The sequence below is a fragment of the Lucilia sericata genome, unplaced genomic scaffold (assembly GCF_015586225.1).
Source record: "Lucilia sericata isolate MDLA Ls3-8-SP2 unplaced genomic scaffold, ASM1558622v1 Contig000366F_arrow, whole genome shotgun sequence".
NCBI classification, from domain to species: Eukaryota; Metazoa; Arthropoda; class Insecta; order Diptera; family Calliphoridae; genus Lucilia; species Lucilia sericata.
This window is the reverse complement of record NW_023994385.1, coordinates 298,127-322,911: the sequence shown is the minus strand read 5'-3', so window position 1 is coordinate 322,911 and position 24,785 is coordinate 298,127. Positions and strand designations below refer to the sequence as shown.

Genomic DNA, 24,785 nt, shown 5'->3' with positions numbered 1-24,785 from the left:
TAATCGAACAATCGACTTTTGTCGAAAAAAGTCGAAAAGTCGAAGTCGACTATTTTGTTCCAAAAAAGTCGATAACTCGACTATCGTCTATGAAAAAAGTCGACTTTGTAAATAAAAGTCGAAAAGTCGGAAAGTCGAAAAAAATCGAAAAAAGTCGATAAGTCGAAAAAAGTCGAAGAAAGTCGAAAAAAGTCGAAAAGTCGAAAAAAGTCGAAAAGTCGGAAAAAGTCGAAAAGTCGGAAAAAGTCGAAAAGTCGAAAATAGTCGAAAATTTTAAAAAAGTGGAAAAGAGGTCAAAAACTCTAATTAAGTCGGAAAAACTCGAAAAAAGTAAAATATAGTCGAAAAAAGTCGAAAAAAAGTCGAAATAAGTCGAAAATAGTCAAAAAGTCGTAAAAAATCGAAAAGTCGGAAAAAGTCGAAAAGTTGAAAAAAGTCGGAAAAAGTCGAAAAAAGTCGAAAAGTCGAAAAAAGTCGAAAAAAGTCGAAAAGTCGACCATTTATAAAATACTAAAAGTCGAAAAGTCTAAAAGTCGACTTTTAAATAAATGAAAAAGGTCGAAAAGTCGAAAAAATCGACTTTTCATAAAATGGAAAAAGTCGAAAGGTCGAAAAGTCGACTTTTAACTAAATGCAAAAAGTCGAAAAGTCGACTTTTCGTTTCAACTATAGAACCCTAGTTTATAGTAACTATAGTAAATATTTTAGACTTGTCACATAAATATTTTTCTTAAATTATTACTCTCTATAAAAATGCACACATGTATTTCTATTTCAAAAAACTTATAATTTCTCAAAATAAATTTTCAAAATAATTTATGATAATATGTTCCACCGAAAAAAAAAAAAAAAAAAAATTTAAATGCATACAAAAACCAGATGATGTCTATTTTGGTCATTGCCATTTAATATTTATAGTTTTTTTTTTGATTCTCTTTCTTTAGTTTTTGTAAATTTCTGTTTATTTAACAAAATTTTTTACTGTATATTTTAAAATTTGTTTCATTCATAATTGTTTTGTTTTTTCAACCCACTTCTGTTCCTCCTACAATAACAATTAAGCAAAAAACATAAACTGCTAGTGCAAATAGTTTTCATTTCAGTTTATAAAATTATAATTTATATTGTAAATGTAAATGGACTATAAAATATTATTTATTGTATAGAAGACCCTCATTTTTTTGAATTGAAAGGAAAATTAAAAGTTTGTTTAAAGCAAAAGAAATACGTATGGGGGTTTTTAAGAGGGAGAGAGAGTTGTTTTGTTATATTTCTTCCCATCATTTACATTTTAATTTCAATTGTTGACGTATTATAACAGTTTGTCAGTACAGTTATTTAGTTATTGTTGTTCTTTAATCATTTTGCTTTTACATTATCATTTTCATTCATATGATTCATTTTTAATATAAATTTTATTTTTAATAAAATCCTTATTCTTTACACAACTTATCATTTTTCTGCTTTAAAATAAAATGTTAAAACATTAAATTTAAACTGAAACCCCGAAAATGATGTCATTTCACTGGTTTTTTTAAAGTAAATATTATCGCTTTTTCATTAATTTTTACTGTTTTTTTTTTTCAACACACAACAAAAACAAACACTCACCCATTAACATTAACTCAAACACACACTTATTATTAAATGAAAAAAAAAATTAAAAAATATAAATAAAAAAAAACGTACTGCAAGTGCAAACGTAATAAAAAATATTAATAAAAAAATCATTTGGTTTTATTTATTTATATGAAAAAGAGTCTCCCTAACTGTCTTAATAATAAACATTACTCTTCTTCTTATCTTTGCCCAACTAACACTCTCCCTCTCTCTCTGTTTTATGTAAAGCATGAGATCACAATTTTATCTTAGAAAGTTAACAGTTATATATTTTCTTCATAAAATTTTTAATTTTTTTATGAGAAATTTTATATTAATTTGAAATTCTTTAAATTTGAATCATTAAAATTATTTTAAACAATAACAATTTATGACACCAGCAGCTGAGTTTTAGTGATTTGTTTATAACTTCAATTTTATGGCATTTACATTATGATTTTACTCTCCCTCTCTTTTGGTTGTGTCATTTGTTTTTTTGATATAAAGAAGAAGAGCAACAAGACGTTTAAATTTATAGTCTTGCTCTCGTTGTTGTTTATGAACTTGACATATTTACGTGCTTTGATTAAAATCAATGAATGATTTTTTTTAATTGTCTTATAAAATTTAAATGAGATACATTTTATTATTTGCAAAATTTTTGGGATTTTTTCTTACTCAGAATATTTTATAGGTTAAGTGTAGTTTTATGGGTGTTTTCTGTTAAAGTCCTTGGGCCTATGGCATACTAAAGACTGAACTATAGTCAGAAGATTAATATAATCTATGTATATTGTAGTCTATAATCTAGACTGGATTGTAAACTAGGCTGAACTTAGTTTACAGTCCAGTATATAGTTTAGTATATAGTCTAGTCTATAGTCTAGTCTATAGTCTAGTCTATAGTCTAGTCTATAGCCTACTCTATAGTCTAATCTATAGTCTAGCCTATTGTCTAGTCTATAGACTAATTTATAGTCCAGTCAATAGTCTAACCTATTCTATAATCTAGTCCATACACTAGACTAGTCTATAGTCTAGTCTAGTCAATAGTCTAGTCTATAGTCTAGTATATAGTCTAATCTATAGTCTAGTCTATATTCTAGTCTATAGTCTAGTCTATAGTCTAGTCTGTAGTCTAGTCTATAGTCTAGTCTATAGTTTAGTCTATAATCTAGTCTATAGTCTAGTCTATAGTCTAGTCTATAGTCTAGTCTATAGTCTAGTCTATAGTCTAGTCTATAGTCTAGTCTATAGTATAGTCTATAGTATAGTCTATAGTATAGTCTATAGTCTAGTCTATAGTCTATTCTATGGTCTATTCTATAGTCTAGTCTATACTCTAGTCTGTAGTCTAGTCTATAGTCTAGTCTATAGCCTAGTCTATAGTCTAGTCTATAGTCTAGTCTATAGTCTAGTCTATAGTCTAGTCTATAGTCTAGTCTATAGTCTAGTCTATAGTCTAGTCTATAGTCTAGTCTATAGTCTAGTCTATAGTCTAGTCTATAGTCTAGTCTATAGTCTAGTCTATAGTCTAGTCTATAGTCTAGTCTATAGTCTAGTCTATAGTCTAGTCTATAGTCTAGTCTATAGTCTAGTCTATAGTCTAGTCTATAGTCTAGTCTATAGTCTAGTCTATAGTCTAGTCTATAGTCTAGTCTATAGTCTAGTCTATAGTCTAGTCTATAGTCTATTCTATAGTCTAGTCTATAGTCTAGTCTATAGTCTATTCTATAGTCTAGTCTATAGTCTAGTCTATAGTCTAGTCTATATTCTAGTCTATAGTCTATTCTATAGTCTAGTCTATAGTCTAGTCTATAGTCTAGTCTATAGTCTAGTCTATAGTCTAGTATAGTCTAGTCTATAGTCTAGTCTATAGTCTAGTCTATAGTCTAGTTATAGTCTAGTCATAGTCTAGTCTATAGTCTAGTCTATAGTCTAGTCTATAGTCTAGTATATAGTCTAGTATAGTATAGTCTATAGTCTAGTCTATAGTCTAGTCTATAGTCTAGTCTATAGTCTAGTCTATAGTCTAGTCTATAGTCTAGTCTATAGTCTAGTCTATAGTTAGTCTATAGTCTAGTCTATAGTCTAGTCTATAGTCTAGTCTATAGTCTAGTCTATAGTCTAGTCTATAGTCTAGTCTATAGTATAGTCTATAGTCTAGTCATAGTCTAGTCTATAGTCTAGTCTATAGTCTAGTCTATAGTCTAGTCTATAGTCTAGTCTATAGTCTAGTCTATAGTCTAGTCTATAGTCTAGATAGTCTAGTCTATAGTCTAGTCTATAGTCTAGTCTATAGTCTAGTCTAGTCTAGGCTATAGTATGGTCTATAGTCTAGGCTATAGTCTAGTCTATAGTCTAGTCTATAGTTAGTCGATAGTCTAGGCTATAGTCTATAGTCTCTAGTCTAGTCTAGTTCTAGGTCTCTATGTCTGGTCTATTCTATCTAGTCTATATCTATTAGTCACTATCTTCTATTCTTTCTAGTCTATAGTCTAGTCTATAGTCTAGTCTATAGTCTAGTCTATAGTCTAGTCTATAGTCTATATTCTAGTCTAGTCTATAGTCTAGTCTATAGTCTTGTCTATAGTCTTGTCTATAGTCTAGTCTATAGTCTAGTCTATAGTCTAGTCTATAGTCTAGTCTATAGTCTAGTCTATAGTCTAGTCTATAGTCTAGTCTATAGTCTAGTCTATAGTCTAGTCTATAGTCAAGTCTATAGTCTAGTCTATAGTCTAGTCTATAGTCTAGTCAAGTCTATAGTCTAGTCAAGTCTATAGTCTAGTCCATAGTCTAATTTATAGTCTAGTCCATAGTCAGTCCATGGTCTAGTCTACAGTCTAGTCTATAGTCTAGTCTATTGACTACTCTCTCTCACTGCTACTTTGTATAAAAAATGTTTATTAAACATAAAAAATGACTTAGTAAAAACTGCTGGTTGCCAACTGCCATTTTAAACTGACAGGTCACAAGTCAAACTTAATAAAAATGTCAAAATGTTTCCCCTCTTCACTTTAAAGTCAACATTTTTATTGTTTTTCCCCAACAATTACTATTATGTGAACCCAAAAAAAGTAATAAAAAAAAAAAATAAAACAAAATGTTAGACAAAAAAAAAAAATTCAAAGAAAATAATAGACAACAAACTTATAATTATAGTTAATGGGTTTTTAGAGTAAAACTTTAAACAATTTAACAAATATTTAAAGGCATTTAAGTCTAAAGACAACAATAATAGTTTAATAGTAGACAATAGAAATAGAGTAAATTTTTAATGAAATTATATGACCACAATTTGATTTTAATAAAAAGTAAACAATAGTTTACTTAGTAAAAAAAGTAAATATTAGCTAATGAAGATTTTAATTTAGGCTTTAAAAATAATTAAAATTAAGAAAAATATAAACAACAAAGCGGGCCCGAACTGGTAGTCGTTATATCAATCAAAATTTTTGCAAATATAACAAAATTTAAAGGAGTTTTAAACGAAGGCAAACATGTTGTTAGTTTAAAGTGAATGTTAAAAATTCTAAAACATTCACCGTAAATTGATAAACTAGTAAATCTATTAAAAGTTGTCTGTCCAATATTTTAATGTGACAGTTTTGGATACAAATGGTTGGAAAAATGTCCATTATTTTTGTTGTATTTTAATAAAATTTTTAACATTAATCATGTTTTTTCAGAATTTTGCCACATAAAGAATTTTATGCACAAGTGAGTATTTTTACTATTTTCGTTATAAACAATTTATTTCAACGTACTTATGTACTAGAAATAAAGTTAAATTATTTCATACATTCACGATAATTATTTCCTGATAAGATAAACTCAAATTTTATTTATAGTTTTTTACAAATACTCTGACAATTTAGTGCAAAAAAATGAAAAAAATAATTGTTAAAGTGTTGACAATTAAGTGCTTTTTAAAGCAACCTTTTAAACTTTTTGGAATTAGGGGCTATATCTGCACTATATTGAGACTATAGTCTGTACTGTAATAGGACTATATTCTGGACTATAGTAGGACTATATTCTGGACTATATTAAGACTATAGTGGACTATATTAAGCCTGGGATATAGTGAGACAATAGCCTGGATTATAGTGAAACTATAGCCTGGATTATAGTAAGACTAAAGTTTGGATTATAGTTAGGTTTACTATAGAGAGACTGTAGTCTGGACTATAGTGAGACTATAGTCTGGACTATAGTGAGGCTAAAGTATGGTCTTTAGTAGAACTATAGTCTGAACTATAGTGATAATATATTCTGGACTAGAGTGAGACTATAGTAAGACCATAATCTGGATTGTAGTGAGACTATAGCCTCGCTTATAGTAAGACTATAGTCTGGACTATACTGTCACTATAGTATAGTCCGGACTATAGTCTGGACAATAGTGAGACTATGTTCTGGACTATAGTGAGAATATGTTCTGGACTATAGTTAGATTCTAAAGAGAATATGGGTTGCACTATAGTGAGACTAAAGTCACGACTACAGTATGGACTATAGTGAGACTATAGTTATGACTATAATAAGTCTATAAATAGTCTAATTTTTTATTAAAATGTCAACGAAATATTGCAAAATTTAAATGTTTTCTTTAAAACGACCATTCAATATTTAAGCAATATGACAACACTGCTTACTTACTGATTGGCATTACTGTTGAAAAGATAAAATACACAATTGTCACAACTGGAACAAACATAAAATGAAAAGACAAAAACAAGAACAAAATGTCAAAATCCGTCTATATGTATTTCAACATTTTTGCACGTTTTTCAAGGTTTGTTTTCTTATTTTTCTCGTTAACAAATATGTGAGAATAAACAATGTTTATTTTAATAAATAAAAAAAGAAACTAAAAAGAATTAATTTTTTGGTTCTCTTTTATTTATTCATTCATTGTTATTTGACATAAAACTAGAGCAAAGTTATTTTAATAACAAATATATATTTTAATACAATAAATCATAATTTTTTTCAGTGTATTAGGAAAATTTGTAAATTTGTTTTATCTTTTTATTTTTTAATTGCATAATATCTTGACCAGTCTTTAGTTATCAGGCGTAAAACTGTCATTTAGATAACATTTTATGATTTTTTTTATAAATGACTTATTTTAAAAGAAATAAATAATTTTAACCATAAATTGTCAAATGAAAAATTTAAAAAATTAGCTGCTTTTTTATTTACTTATACAAATTCGTGTTTAGTATTAAAATTAATAATGGAAAACTTTTTTTAGTTTTTAAAAAATATAAAACTAGTAGCAAATCATTTTTTATAATAGTTTACTAATAGAATAACCTAACAATTTACTAAAGCAATTAACAAACAAATGTCAAATACATGTCAAAAATGCCAAAATATAAAAATAAACAATTTAAGCGTTGTCATCATTATGAATTCATCAAATGGGCTGAAACAAGTAATAGGGATACATTTGGTGCGTTTAAGGCGAATCTTATATACACTATATATTTTAACAAAGATGCTTGAGATGTGAGTAAACTCTCACTGTAGTAAGAGACTCGACTATGTTCTGGACTATAATGAGTCTATATCAGGCTATAGTGCGTCCGTAGTCTAAATTACAGTGAGACTATAATCTCTGCTACAGTGAGACTATAGTCTGGACTATAATGAGTCTATAGTCTGGACTGTTGTGAGTCAATAGTCTGGACTATAGTCAGACTAAAATCTGAACTATAGTGAGACTATAGTCTGCACTGGAGTGAGATAGTCTGGACAAAAGTGATACTGTAGTCTGGACTATAGTAAGGCCATAGTCTGGACTATAGTGAGACCATAGTCTGCACTATAGTGAGACCATAGTCTGCACTATAGTGAGACCATAGTTTAGACAATAGTTAGACCATAGTCTGGACTATAGTGAGTCTATAATATGAATTGTAGTGAATCTGTAGTATGGATTTTAGTGAGTCTGTAGTATGGACTATATCGAGTATATAGTCTCACTATTATGGATTATATAGAGACTATAATCAGGACTATTGTGAAGCTATTATATGGACTATAGGGAGACTATAGTCAGAACGATGTATAGAGAGAATGTCTTAAATAGACATCAGCTATTTAACTCATTATTAGGAATCTATAAATACCTTATTTTGTTAGAGAAAATATCCAAAAATTAACATACCTGTAAAGAAATTAAAAATATTTTAATTAATTATAAATAAAAACAATAAATAAATAAAATAATAACTAAAAAATATAACAGAGTTGGCATCACTCAGCTTTAAATACAATACCAGATTGTTGGTTAAAGGAGATAAAAGAAGAGGAAGAAAGAATAAGGTTGCCAGACATGAAAGTTTGTGTATAAATAAGGACACATGGAGAAATTTTTAATTGAATTTCAGTTTTATAAAAAGATATCAAGAAAAAGCTATTTAGCTACTTGTAATATGTTTTTGTAATTTTTCTAAACAAAGATAAAATTTTAAAATTTCCAACTCCCACGTCATTATACACATTTATAACAAAAAATCACAAATAATTTCCATATTTAAAACTGTTTACGTGTTTCATTATTAAATTTGTGACGGAATTCATGCAAAAAAATAATTTATTTTTGAAAAAATTAACAAAAAACTGTTTTTTTTTAACTGCCGCCCAGTTAACTATTTTAAAAAAACGTGTTAAACCGTTTAAAAAAAATTACACACAAAAATAGCTTGATGAATATTTCAAAATTATATAGATTCTAAGAAACTAAAGCAAAAAAACAAACGTGCAAAATAAACAAATTAACACACAAAATGCAATTTTTGACTTTGAAATCTTCGTAACAATAAACATACTTAATAAATTTTGAAATAAAGTGTATGGAATTGTTTATTGAAAAAAACCACCAGCAGCAGTTTAAGCTTTTGTTGGTTAAAATGTGATTCATTTGAAAATTTATTATAGACACCAATTTGCTACCTTGAAAAATGTGGTTAATTTGTTTGCTTAATTAAATGCATGTGTGTTAATATTGACGATATATAGCAATAAAAATGAATAAAATTGAAAAACAAAAAGTATTTGAAATAATGAAATTTGCCGGCAAATTTTGTTAAACATTAGCTAAACGATGATGAATTTGTTAAAGTGGTTGGCAATATTAATGTGCAGTGTTCATGTTAAAGGAATTTTAAATAGAAAACCTCAAGTTTAATTGAATCAAGTTAATGAGGGTTTTATAAATAATAAATTTAAAGTTTTCTAGTAAATTCCACACAAATCGGCAGCGTTGTGGATCTCAATATAGTTTGGGCTATAGTGAGACTATAATCTGGGATCTAGTGAGACTATATTCTGGACTATATTGAGACTATAGTCTGCACTACGATGAGACTATAATCTGACTCTTAGTGACACTATAGTCTAGACTATAGTGAAACTATAATGTGGACTATATTGAGGCTAATGTCTGCCCTATGGTGATTCTGTAGTCAGGACATCAGTATAGTCCGTTGAATAATGAGACTATAAAATGGAATATAGAAATCTTATTGTTTGGACTATATTGTCTGGACTATAATGAGACTATATAGCCTGGACTATAGTGATGTTATAGTCTGGACTATAGTGATGCTATAGTCTGGACTATAGTGAGGCTATAGTCTGGACTATAATGAGGCTATAGTGGGTCAAAACGGAGTCCCTTCTACTCTACTTGACAGTTCGCGTGCAGTGAACTACCACGTTAACCATAGTGAGATTATAGCCTGGACTATAGTGAGACTTTAGTCTGGACTATATTAATATTATAGTTTCGATACTATTGAGACTATAGTCTGGTGAGACTATATTCTGGACTATAATGAGACTATGAGACTGGACTATATTGAGACTATAATATGGACTATATTGAGATTACAATCTAGACTATATTGAGACTATAGTCTGCACTACGATGAGACTATAATCTAACTCTTAGTGACACTATAGTCTGGACTATAGTGAAACTATAATGTGGACTATATTGAGGCTAATGTCTGCCCTATGGTGATTTTGTAGTCAGCACATCAGTATAGTCTATTGTTTGGACTATAGTGTATAGTGACTTTAGTGAGACCATAGTTGGACTACAGTAAATCTATAATCTGGACTAAAGATTCATGAATATAGTTCCATTTTTTTGTCTCTTATTATTAAAATAAATTCTTTTTAATACAATCTTAAATAAAATAAATTCTTTCTTTGTAAAACCACTATCACTATATAACACATTTAATATTATAGAAATTTAAAAATATAAATAAATTTTTACTATGAAATCAAATGTTTTTTTTTTCTTAATGCAATTTATAAAACAATAACAATGATAACGTTTATTATTTATTAATTGTTATAAAAAAAAGGCTATTTGAAAAATAAACGTAAAATTTTTTTCCAAGCACGCAATGTTGTTTTTTTTAAATGTACTAGTAATAAACTTAAAAATAGAAAAAAAACTTTAAACAGAAATCTAAAGATACACGAATAAACAATAAAATAGTAAAAATAATAATTTTATTATTTTGTAAAGTTTCATCATAATTGATCTCGTAGACATGTGTTTTTCTTAAAACAGAATAAAAAAGGGTGTTTACAAATTTAGAATAAAATTTCAAACAAGTTTATTAATTTTAATTAAAGTAAACAGTTCTATAAAAACATCGGGGAAGTGACTTCTATACTTTAGATTTTACAATTTTGAAATATAACTCAACAAAGTATTCTCTTCTTCATGTAATGATTTATTTTTGTTAAACCTAAACTGTCAACTATCAAATTGTTTTTCCTAAAACAAACCTTACATAACTTTCGTGTGACACCCTTTACAAATAAAATCAGAATATTTTAAAAATGAATATATTTTTTAGCAATGCTATTAACATGCCTTGAACTTTAGACACAGATATAACATCTTCTCGACAATATAACTATACAAATCCAGAAATATTTATGTGCTATTGAATATGAATATTTTTTCATTTCTGTTGTCAACTTTACATGCGAAAACAGCAGTGGCAAACAGTGAGCGAAATTTTATTTGAAATAGTTATAGACAAATTATGTAACATTGCGAAAGTAGTAAAGAATTAAAATGAATAAACTTATTTTAATTTTTTCTAAGTGTAGTTATGTTATGGTAGGATTGTGCACTTTTTTTAATAATTTTATTTATTAACTGTGTTATTAGTTATGACAGTTGAGTTGTGAAGTTAATTTATTTTTCAATAATTAACTTTTAATAGAAAAAAATTGCATAAAAAACATTTGTTAAACAACTAATTATGACAGCAACTTGTATAGGAAATCACATGCATATGAGATATTTAAAAAAATAGTTTTTAATAGAATCTGACTAAGTTTATGAAATATTTATCTATATATATATCTCTCTATCCATCTATCTATCTATCTATCTATCTATCTATCTATCTATCTATTTATCTATCTATCTATCTATCTATCTATCTATCTATCTATCTATCTATCTATCTATCTATCTATCTATCTATCTATCTATCTATCTATCTATCTATCTATCTATCTATTTATCTATCTATCTATCTATCTATCTATCTATCTATCTATCTATCTATCTATCTATCTATCTATCTATCTATCTATCTATCTATCTATCTATCTATCTATCTATCTATCTATCTATCTATCTATCTATCTATCTATCTATCTATCTATCTATCTATCTATCTATCTATCTATCTATCTATCTATCTATCTATCTATCTATCTATCTATCTATCTATCTATCTATCTATCTATCTATCTATCTATCTATCTATCTATCTATCTATCTATCTATCTATCTATCTATCTATCTATCTATCTATCTATCTATCTATCTATCTATCTATCTATCTATCTATCTATCTATCTATCTATCTATCTATCTATCTACCTATCTACCTATCTACCTATCTATCTATCTATCTATCTATCTATCTATCTATCTATCTATCTATCTATCTATCTATCTATCTATCTATCTATCTATCTATCTATCTATCTATCTATCTATCTATCTATCTATCTATCTATCTATCTATCTATCTATCTATCTATCTATCTATCTATCTATCTATCTATCTATCTATCTATCTATCTATCTATCTATCTATCTATCTATCTATCTATCTATCTATCTATCTATCTATCTATCTATCTATCTATCTATCTATCTATCTATCTATCTATCTATCTATCTATCTATCTATCTATCTATCTATCTATCTATCTATCTATCTATCTATCTATCTATCTATCTATCTATCTATCTATCTATCTATCTATCTATCTATCTATCTATCTATCTATCTATCTATCTATCTATCTATCTATCTATCTATCTATCTATCTATCTATCTATCTATCTATCTATCTATCTATCTATCTATCTATCTATCTATCTATCTATCTATCTATCTATCTATCTATCTATCTATCTATCTATCTATCTATCTATCTATCTATCTATCTATCTATCTATCTATCTATCTATCTATCTATCTATCTATCTATCTATCTATCTATCTATCTATCTATCTATCTATCTATCTATCTATCTATCTATCTATCTATCTATCTATCTATCTATCTCTATCTATCTATCTATCTATCTATCTATCTATCTATCTATCTATCTATCTATCTATCTATCTATCTATCTATCTATCTATCTATCTATCTATCTATCTATCTATCTATCTATCTATCTATCTATCTATCTATCTATCTATCTATCTATCTATCTATCTATCTATCTATCTATCTATCTATCTATCTATCTATCTATCTATCTTATCTATCTATCTATCTATCTATCTATCTATCTATCTATCTATCTATCTATCTATCTATCTATCTATCTATCTATCTATCTATCTATCTTGAAATGTAGTCTCAATATTCTTTCGAAATACCTAACATGATTTTGAAATTTCCCACTTTTTTCTATATTAGTGCCCATCTTTATGTTCTCAACCCCAAATCCTGTTACCAAATTAAGTAAGAAAACTAAATTTCTATGAAAATAAAACAATAAATAAAGTTGACACATATTTTTGTGGGTAAAATTTTTCTTTAAAAAACAAACCGGTAAAGTTGGTTAAGAATCACTTTATGTGAACCAAAAATATATAAAAAACAACCAACATATGAGCATTTTAAAAGAAAATTAACAACAAACAAAAATTACAAAAAATGTATGTTAAAACTGTTTTTGTTGTCAAGTTTACAAAGAAACAAATAAAAGAAAAAAGAACTGGGAACCACTTGTTATATTCAACTGGTTTTACAAACATCATTTCAAGACATGTATAATGATGAATTACTGGTTTTTTCTCGCGGTGTGTAAAGTAAATGAATGTGGTTGTTGTTACTATATGACATGCAATCTCCAAAAAAAGACAACAGACAAACAAACTCACATAAATAAGATGGCCTACAATGACGTCTCTATGTTTTCCCAAAAGTGTAAAAAAGCAAGTATTAAGAAGAAGCAGAGAAATAAGGCAGGGTCGTCTGTAATTTGACAGCAATAACAAAGCTTAAAATTAAAGCTACCAGATGGTTTTAGTTAATTTGAATGGTAGCTCTGTTAGAGTTAGCAATAGATAAATAATAAAGAATAATTTAGTCTTTTCAACATTTTAAGAAAAAAATAACAACATTTCTGCATGTATTTAAGTAATAAGTTAAAAGTTTGAATTATTGTCTAGAAGTTGTTGATGGTTTCTGTAAAAAAAATTGTTGTTCTTTTTAGACAGCAACACTATTATATCAAGTTCTAAGTTTAAGACAAGTTAATATTAGTTTTTTTCTTTATAAAGCAAAGAAAAAACATGTATATAATAATAAATAAATAAAAATAAAATTAAAACTAAGAAATATTTACAAAGTATGTAGAAAAAAAAAAAGATTACTGAGAAAGTATGTCATGTTGGTTGAAAGAAATAACAAAAATGATGAAAAAAACTAAAAGAAAAATCAAGTAAAAAGAGAGAGAAACAACACAAGTTGAAAAACATACAAAATGCAATTGCACAAAAAAGTCAACAATGGAACTAAATATAAAATAACCGTTTATTAAACAAAGTCTGTCTATTTTTGTTTTTTTGTTTAAATTTTTATTCATATTATTGCTATTAATGTCGGTCTCATCTTGTTTTAATAAAAAAAAAAGTAAATATAAATAAAAAGAAAAAAAAAATCACAATGCATTGAAATCGAAGACGAACGCATCATTGATTTCAAGAAAAAATCTTAAATATTTGCTGCAATTAAAGTTTTATTTATAGTTTAAAAATATCTATACGAGGGTGAAACCTTAGCAATTGGAAAAAAAACTACAATATAAGAGAATCGTATAAAATATTTAAATAACGGACCAAAAAATACAAAATTGGGATCTCCACATATATTCGTTAGGGTAATGATATTTAAACAGCTGATTGCACTGCAAAACTAAAACTGAAATCATCTATTTTTTCTGGATTCTATACGCCTAGTCAGGAGTATTGCATTTTTTAATATATGAAGTTTGAATGCGTTTAAATCATTTCACTTTTTTTACGAATTCGTCAGGTCTGATAGCTATCTTTTATAACTCTAAGTTCCCTACTTGCTTCATTCTTTAAATTCCAAACATTACGTCACCCAAATTTCTTCTATATTCTTAAAATTTGTATATTATTTTTTATTTTAAATAATACTTATTATTTAACCCTCGTTATTTATTGAGAATTTAGGTTTATTCAAATTACATAAAAAACTATGCACTTTGAAATTACCGCTCAATAAACATTAAAGAATCAAGATAATTTAACAAATAATAAAAAAATTAGAACAAATGACGTTTTTTTATGATAGTAGCTAATAAAACCATATTTTTAAACATATTTAAAGTTATTAAGAAACTAATAGCTGACCCTAATCTTGATTCTAAACTTAAGATAATAAAAATAATAAATTTCATAGTATTTATAAAAATATTCGATATAAAAAAATGTACATACTATTTTTTAGTTATAGCAAAATTTAAGAAATTTTGACAGAGGTCACCAAGATGTCAACATACAAGTTTACTCTGAACTATAGCCTGGACTGTACCTTTTTTATAGTGCAGACTATAAACTTAATAACGTGGTATATAGTCTAAACAAAAGAATGAATTATAGTCTGAAGTATGGTCTCCACTAAGTATATTCTGGACTGTAGACTGGAATATATTTTCAACTATAGTCTGGGTCTTGGACTAAATGTTATTTTATACGGACAATAGTCAAATATACTATGAATTATAGTCTATATATATAGTCTTCCCCCAGAACTTTATCCATTTAAATAGCTATTTCAGATGAACATATCCAAGCATCGCCTATTGGATCCAAGCTTTAAAGCAATTTCCTTCAAGGTTGATAGTATTTTATCTGACATCTATATCAGTTAACAACGTTTCGGATTAACCGGATTAACACTCTAATTTTTATGAGCGTCTTAGTTTCGGATATAGATTGCTAACTTAACAATAGCTTGTTTTTTCCAGAAAAGAACTTCCGGTGAAAAAAGATATCCTATCAGATATCATAAGAATGAAATCAGTCATTTTGGTCCCTTGACAATTGTATCTTCACTACGAAAATATGTGCACTGGCGATCATTCGTCAAAAGAAATATCGTCGATAATATAAAAAATCTATTAAAACTGAAGATTAGGCACAGAAGACAACAAACCCATTTCACGATCGACAACTGGTGATTTTCAATCCTTATTTTGGTGACTCAATTATCACCTTAATCATGAATTTCTAGTGGAAGATCGTTCACGGACCTCTAATACGTTATCCCATTTGACGCCAAAGTCCTAATAAAAGATAGGATCTTTACTGAACTTCAAATAGGTGGAACTAGCTGTTCACTTCATCTATCTATCTATCTATCTATCTATCTATCTATCTATCTATCTATCTATCCATCTATCTATCTATCTATCTATCTATCTATCTATCTATCTATCTATTTATTTATTTATCTATCTATCTATCTATCTATCTATCTATCTATCTATCTATCTATCTATCTATCTATCTATCTATCTATCTATCTATCTATCTATCTATCTATCTATCTATCTATCTATCTATCTATCTATCTATCTATCTATCTATCTATCTATCTATCTATCTATCTATCTATCTATCTATCTATCTATCTATCTATCTATCTATCTATCTATCTATCTATCTATCTATCTATCTATCTATCTATCTATCTATCTATCTATCTATCTATCTATCTATCTATCTATCTATCTATCTATCTATCTATCTATCTATCTATCTATCTATCTATCTATCTATCTATCTATCTATCTATCTATCTATCTATCTATCTATCTATCTATCTATCTATCTATCTATCTATCTATCTATCTATCTATCTATCTATCTATCTATCTATCTATCTATCTATCTATCTATCTATCTATCTATCTATCTATCTATCTATCTATCTATCTATCTATCTATCTATCTATCTATCTATCTATCTATCTATCTATCTATCTATCTATCTATCTATCTATCTATCTATATATCTATATATCTATCTCTCCATCTATCTATCTCTCCATCTATCTATCTCTCCATCTATCTATCTCTCCATCTATCTATCTCTCCATCTATCTATCTCTCCATCTATCTATCTCTCCATCTATCTATCTCTCCATCTATCTATCTCTCCATCTATCTATCTCTCCATCTATCTATCTCTCCATCTATCTATCTCTCCATCTATCTATCTCTCCATCTATCTATCTCTCCATCTATCTATCTCTCCATCTATCTATCTCTCCATCTATCTATCTTCTCTCCATCTGTCTATCAACTTCTCCATCTGCACAAATACTATTTTCCAAAAATTTAGATTTCTTTTGGAAAAAGTATTACAATTAAAAAGATCCCGTTACTATATACCAGTATACAATCTTGTGGCTAGTTTATCTTCTTTATTCTTTTGAAACTTTTAAAATACCCAGAAATTTAAACATTCTAAACAAGTTTTTTTTAGTTCTAAGGAAAAAAACCCCAACCAACAACATCATCTTAGTACATTCATTCATTGATCATTTTAAAAAATTAATAAATAAATTTAGCACAGCAAAATAAATACGACAATAGAAGTAAGAGAGCGCGCTGAAGATTAGGTAAAAAAAATCTTCATAATAATAATTCCATGAAATATTCAATGAATTGACAATAAAGTTTTAGTTTAAGGTGAAGTTCACGACAATAACAAAAAAAACTCAAGTAAAATTTTGACAAAAAGTACCGCAACTTAAAAATAAATTGAACAAAATTTAAACATGAACATGTCTGAAAATGATTAGCACATTAATTAACAGGTTTTTTTTCTCTCAGTACATTCTCGAACAAATCCAGATATGTGTTTAACTAAATAAATAGGTAAACAAATTAGTTAATTATTTAAAAGTACATATTTTTTCAATTACTTTTAGGGAAAAACACATTTTTTTGGAAATTAATTAAAGAAAATTATATTATTTAAGTTAATTAAAGCACTTGTTAAACACACACCTTTTTTAAAAAAGAAAAAATTTCGTATTTAAAATGTTCCACTTTTTTTGTATATTTGTTAAAATATTTGAAATTGCACCGAAATTATTGACCGAGATTATTTCTCTCTGTCTTTTTATTCTCGTTTTAAACGTTTTTCTTTCAAAATTGTCTAGCGCCCGTAGTTTTGTGTTGACGATCATACGCGAAAGCAAGTTCTCTGCCAACTAAATGGCAAAATATTTTAAAATTCAAAGTTACTGCCGCAAAAAATAATAAAAAAAAATTGTGACTTTATGGCCGTCTGCCGGTTAGTGCCTCCCTGCTCCCTATAAAACAGCTTGAATGACGGTCGTTTTACTAACTGCTTGTTGCTGCTGTAGCGCCGTAGTTTCTGAATAAAGTTAGATTGTCATAGTATTGTGTGTGTGTGATGTTGTTGTTACTGTTGATCGGGTATAGCTGGCTGGATGACTGGCAGACCCAACAACATTGAGCTTTAACCAGTAACACACATACCCGTGTTACTGATACTGACAACAGAGTATAAAGTAGTTGTGGGTAAATAGAGAAGAGGAGTTGTACCGTATAGTATGTACACTTGGTGTTTGCCTGTCCTATATGTATGTGTCGTTTTACTAAAACATTCCACATACAGTAACTACAATAGCACAACAACCATAATTTTGTTTTTATACATATAGAAAAATAAACATCATCATCATCGCTAGTCGCTTTATCGTCAACGGCAATTATTGTAGCTGACGTTGCAGCGTTACCTCATATAAATATCTGAACTGCCGGCCTGCTGTCGCTGCTGGCCATCGGCAAAAAAAATCGTTTTATACATATTGAATATATATGATTGCAAAAAAAGTAATAAAAATATGTGTATAAAAATATCGCTTACTTGTGAAGCGATATAAACGCATATCATATAATAAATAGTTAAAATATAGTACAATCATTAACACAGATATTTATTTACATTCTCTTTCTCCCATTTCTCTTTGGGAAAAAGATACATACACTGAGGCTTGCTAATGGTGTTGCCAGATCAATTGAAAGAAAACATCATGAGATTCCCTAGTAACTAAGATATTGCACCTCAATAACGCACAAACTTTAGACTTTACCGAGACCTTTCATACATATCCAGAAGCCAGGTATCTGCGTATGTGTCAAAATAAAGGTTTAGGTTCCAGAAGTCTATATCATATAGAGATACCATATTTTCCATGAGAACTGACTTGACCTTATTTCACGCGATATTAAAAGTGCGGCTTTATCTGGGTTCTCCGAAGTATAAAAACGGCGGCTGTAGTCAGAGCATTGAGAGCATAATGATGTAAAATAATCAGTGGGAAAGCTCAAAGTCTTTATCCAAGTTATCAAGAAGACTCGTGAAGATCCATTAAAGCCATTGTAGAAATGAAAACTTGCGGAACCGAAAAAAATCTAAATGGATTTTTATCATCCTGAACCTTTCGGGAGGAAAATTAAACTTATACTTAGAATGGTGTTTCTGGTCAAGACAAAACAAAAAAACAAATACAGCGGAGATACTAGAAATCCAGCTCTTCGAATGTCTTAATTTTTCCACTTCCACATGACTGAAGGTGATCAAGGTCTCCTAACCTTTATACGAATACTAGATGGTAATTATGAATTAGAATTTTCTTGGAAGCGAGACTTAATCTAACCTTAAAATTACGGAACAATTTGTTAGCCAAATTGACAAGAATGCCCTTGTAATCTCAGACCAGGATCACAACGTCGCAGTGATAAAATGTGCGGTTATTTAGTCTCTAGCACTCTAAAGCTAATTAATATTGATGGGAATATTCTTGGTTACTAATATAAGAATTTTTTATGATGATTTATGACGGATTGTGAAAATTTTGAATTAAATTCTGGAATTTCCGCTTGAAACTTATATTTTTAATGACGTTGTTTTTAAAATATGTACTTGATTTTAAAATTATTAGCATTTCGCAAGAAGAAAAATAGTTTAAATATTCTTATCGATATATTAAAATAATACCCAAACTAAAGAGTAATTAAAAAATGTTGAAACTATTGTTTTCTTTTTTTTTCCAAGTATTAAAATTACAAATGAATTCATAACATTGCCAAAGGAATGTGGGACTGATAAAAGAAACTATTGAAGAAACAGATAAAAAAACTATATGAAATCAACAAGAAGTCATAATTAAAGTATTGTAACGTTGTTTTTTTTATAAAAAAATAACATATTGATTACAAATAAATAGCATATTTCAAATACACAACATAAACATTAGCTGAGTAATCAAAACCCACCACAATATTCAAATTTAACGAACAATTTTAGCAAAAAAAAAACATAGAAAAGAATAAATATTTAATTCGAAGGTTGAGAATAAGAAAATTGATATGAATACAAGAAAAAATTTTAGAAATAACAGCTAAATATTAGATATAAGAATGTAGGCAGGTAGAAGCACAAATTGTAGATGTTTTACGGTATTGGGTCGTTATAATTTAATGATTAAACAGACGGAACCTAAAAGCTAACTTAAGAAATAAAAGTTACGTAGTTTATTATTCCCCGAACAGGAAGATAATAATGACAAAGTTTGAAAAAAAAATAAACAAATTTTTTTATAAATATATGTATACATTTTACGGGGCCACATTAAGTAATAAATTAGTTTTTTTGAAGATTGGGGGAAATGGAGATACAAAGTAAGTACCTAAATTTAAATAAATAGTAAATATTAATAAATAAATAAAGAAAAAATGCTGTGCAAATAAAGGGAAACTATTAAATAAACAACTAAATGACGCAAAATTATACAATTTACTTAAGCTGAGCAATAGTTTTTGAAAATTATTAATTAGCACATAGAAAAACTCTTGATTTGAACTTACTTTTTTTTAAATAATTATACAAAAATAAGATTTTACTGGATTTGTAATATTTTTGTAATGTTTTTACCACAAAACCCCTTTAATAACCGTTATTTTGTTTTAAATTACTTGACAACACTAAAATTTACATAAATCTACTTTAAAGGGAGTTGCCGGACTGCCAGATTGTAAATAGAATGACAGAGTTAAACACAGGAGTGGGAATGCTTTGATGTTTTTATGAAATGCATATGAAAACAACATTTCTCTTTAAGGAAAGGACATTTCATTGAAATTTTTTATTATAAAATCAAATTTTTAGAAAATTTTATTATAAAATCAGATTTTAATCGAAAATTTTTTTGTAAAATGATAATTTGTATAGAATTTTTTCTATACAAAATTACATTTGTAGGAAAATTGTTGTAAAATGAAAATTATGTATGTATATCGAAAATTTTCTATTAAACTGCAACATTTTTGTCCGAAATTTTTTATGAAAATACAAAAATTATCCAAAATTTTATATAAAAATACTAAATTATCAAAAAATTTCCACAAAGAAAATTCATCTAAAATTTTCTATAAAAATACAAAATTTATCTAAAATTTTCTATAAAAATATTTTTTTTTTAATTTTTTATAAAAAAAAAAAAAATTTGTCAAACATTTTCTATAAAAATAAAAAAATTTCTATAAAAACAAAATTTATAGAAAATTTTCTACAAAAATACCAAATGTATCGAACATTCACTTAAAAATAAAAAAATTATTCGAACTTTTCTATAAAAATACAAAATTTATCGAACATTTTCTCTAAACTTATCGAAATATTCTTAAAATGTTCTATAAAACACAAAATTTATCAAAAATTTCCTATAAAAATAAAAAATGTATCGAAACTTTTCTATAAAAATAAATTATCGAAAAATTTAAAAAAAAAATTCAAAATATATCGAAAATATTCCTAAATTTATCGAAATATTCTTAAAATTTTCTATAAAACACAAAATTTATTGAAAATGTTACATAAATGTAAAATTTATCGAAAATTTATTATAAAAATAAAAAATTTATCGAAAAATTTCTCTAAATTTATCGAAATATTCTTAAAATTTTCTATAAAATACAAAATTTATCGAAAATGTAATATAAATAAAAAATTTATTGAAAATTTTCTGTAAAAACACAAAATTTATTTAAAATTTTCTATAAAAATACAAAATCTTACGAAAATTTTCATAAAAAAAAATGTCAAAACATTTTCTATAAAAAAAATGTCAAAACATTTTCTATAAAAAAAAAATCTATTAAATAACAAAATTTATCGAAAATTTTCTACAAAATTTATCGAAATTTTTATATAAAAATACAAAATTTATCAATCATTTTCTATAAAAATACAAAATTTTCTATAAAACACTAAATTTATCAAAAATTTCTCATAAAAATAAAAAAATTATCGAAATTTTTCTATAAAAATAAAAAACTTATCGAAAATATTTCTAAATTTATCAAAGTACTCTTAAAATTTTCTATAAAACACAAAATTTATTGAAAATGTTTATCGAAAATTTTCTATAAAAATATAAAATTTATAGAAATATTCTTGAAAATTTCTATAAAACACAAAATTTATTGAAAATGTTATATAACTGAAAAATTTTTTGAAAATTTTCTATAAAACTAGAAAATTTATCGAAATTTTCCTATAAAAATTTACAGAAAATTTTCTCTAAATTTATCGAAATATTCTTCAAATTTTCTATAAAACACAAAATATATCGAAAATATTATATGAATAAAAAATTTATCGAAAATTTTCTATAAAAACACAAATTTTATCAAAAATTTTCTCTAAATTTTACGAAATATTCTCCAAATTTTATATAAAAACAAAATTTAAAGAAAATTTCCTATACAAATACAAAATTTATTATAAAAATAAAAAAATATCGAAAATTTTCTATAAAAATATTTATCGAAAGTTATGTAAATGGAAAAATTATCGAACATTTTCTTTATCAAAATCAGAATTTTTAGAAAATTTGCTATAAACTGAATAATCATCTTATATTTTCTTTTAAAACCTAAAATTTATGGAACATTTTCTATAAAAATACAGAATTTATCGAAATATTAAACAAAGTTTCTCGAAAATTTTGTATAAAAATAGATAATCTATCGAAATATACGAATTTGATTGAAAATTTTCTATAAAAAAAATTTACAGAAAGTTTTGTAAAGAATAGAAAATTTATCGAAAATTTTCTTTAAATTAAAAAATAAACGAAAATTTCTATAAAAAATAGGAAATTTAATAAAATGTTTCTATACATTGAAAATTATTCGAAATTTTTCTATAATAATAGAAAAGTTAAAAAAAAAAATCTATAAAAATAGAAAAATTTATTAAAAATTTTCTAAAATTAATCAAACGTTTTTAATAAAATTAGAAATTCCTCATAAAATTTGTTAAAAAAAAATAAAAATTTGATATAAAAATTAATAAATATTAAAAATTTCTGAAATTTGCTTTTAAATTTGAAAATTTATTTAAAAATTATTAAAGTTGAAACTTACTTTTTAAAAAAAGATAATTATCCTTCGAACAGTGAACACTTGAAGGTGATTATTTATAATATTTAAATTGTAAAATTTAATTAAAAAATATTTTTTCAATATTTATCACAGTTGAATTAATCAACAACAATTTTTTTAAGTTTAATATAGATAAAACACTCTGAAAACAAATTTAAAGATTTATTACAAAAAAGAAAACCAAATTTTTCATCTGAAAAAACGGAAAATTGTCATCACTGATAAAAAAAAGCAGAAACTTGAGATTTTATATCAAACCGGAAATAATGAAAACTCTCTCTTTTTCTCTTTCTAGTCATTCATAGAAAAATTCACACAAACACAATCAAAGAAAAAAATTACAGCTAAATTAGAAACAAGATTGTTTTTATATTTTCATTAACTTTTTTATAAAATGTTGTAGGTTTTTTTCTTTAGAACAAAAAATCTGTATTACACAAACTTTAATGTCGGTGTTTTGCAACTTTATAACAACAATTTTTTATTATATTTTATAAAAGAAAAAATTAAAACACACCGTGTTTTTGTTCACAAACTTAACACTGAAATTGAAAATTTATCACGACCACATTAAAAACGTTATTTTTGTATGTTTTTGGTGTAAAAACCGTCGTCTGTTCGTAACGAAAGTTAAATACAAAATGAATTTTTATATGCAACAAAACAACAAAATTTACACGCAACTTGTTATTTTTCTTTCTTTATACGTTTTGTGTTTCTTCTTTTACTTTAATTTTTAATATTTACTCTTTTCATCTCTGTGTACTCATTCATTTACAACATCATTATCATCATCATATAGTATTGAAATAATGACGACGACTTTTTATTACTCTCGTTTTGTGTGGTAAATTAACTCATGAATAGGAATAATAATAATAATAATAGTGTAGTTGTGACATCAGAGAGAAAGAGCTTAGTGTGGATAAATAAATTTCCCATGGTGATCATGGGGATTTTACACCACTGATGTAAGCATACAGTGAAGCAGAAAAACATAATAGAAAATGTAAAGTCTGTAAGACATTTTGCCGCTTTCAACTTAGTTCATTGAAATATTTGCATTGATCGGTCATTTATCACTATTTCCGTTGCTATCTATGTATCTGTCTGTCTGCCTGTCTATCTATCTATCTATCTATCTATCTATCTATCTATCTATCTATCTATCTATCTATCTATCTATCTATCTATCTATCTATCTATCTATCTATCTATCTATCTATCTATCTATCTATCTATCTATCTATCTATCTATCTATCTATCTATCTATCTATCTATCTATCTATCTATCTATCTATCTATCTATCTATCTATCTATCTATCTGTCTGTCTGTCTGTCTGTCTGTCTGTCTGTCTGTCTGTCTGTCTGTCTATCTATCTGTCTATCTATCTATCTATCTATCTATCTATCTATCTATCTATCTATCTATCTATCTATCTATCTATCTATCTATCTATCATCTATCTATCTATCTATCTATCTATCTATCTATACATCTATCTATCTATCTATCTATCTATCTATCTATCTATCTATCTATCTATCTATCTATCTATCTATCTATCTATCTATCTATCTATCTATCTATCTATCTATCTATCTATCTATCTATCTATACATCTATCTATCTATCTATCTATCTATCTATCTATCTATCTATCTATCTATCTATCTATCTATCTATCTATCTATCTATCTATCTATCTATCTATCTATCTATCTATCTATCTATCTATCTATCTATCTATCTATCTATCTATCTATCTATCTATCTATCTATCTCTATCTATCTATCTATCGCTACAGTTTTAAACCTTTCAAACCACTTTCGATAGACACTGCAAAACACCACAAACGACGACAACCATGAAAATTATTAAAAACAATAGAGCACTTGTTGCGTGACAGAAGAGGAGAAAAAAAAAACAACAACAACAACAGCAAGAGCACAATTAAAGTAAAGAAGAGAGAGAATGAAAAAGTTTTTGAATATGATAAAGAGCAAACAATAGAATATATCTCAAAAAAACAAGCTCAACTTTAACAGGTGGGTTTGATCAAACTAATAAAAAGT

The 24,785-nt window shown here is 26.4% G+C and overlaps 1 protein-coding gene across 2 annotated transcripts in view; it reads right to left on the bottom strand.

The window, feature by feature from the left end:
• LOC119604138 (moesin/ezrin/radixin homolog 1) overlaps positions 1–23,349 on the bottom strand; it is a 51,735-nt gene extending 28,386 nt beyond the window's left edge. The window contains exon 1 of one of the 2 annotated variants that reach the window (XM_037956610.1): positions 23,224–23,349. The gene's annotated coding sequence lies outside the window, so the exon portion shown is untranslated. Of the gene's footprint in view, positions 1–17,234; positions 17,580–23,223 lie in introns of those variants that run through there. The other variant, XM_037956609.1, reaches the window with a different exon arrangement.
• Positions 23,350–24,785: the final 1,436 nt, after the last annotated feature.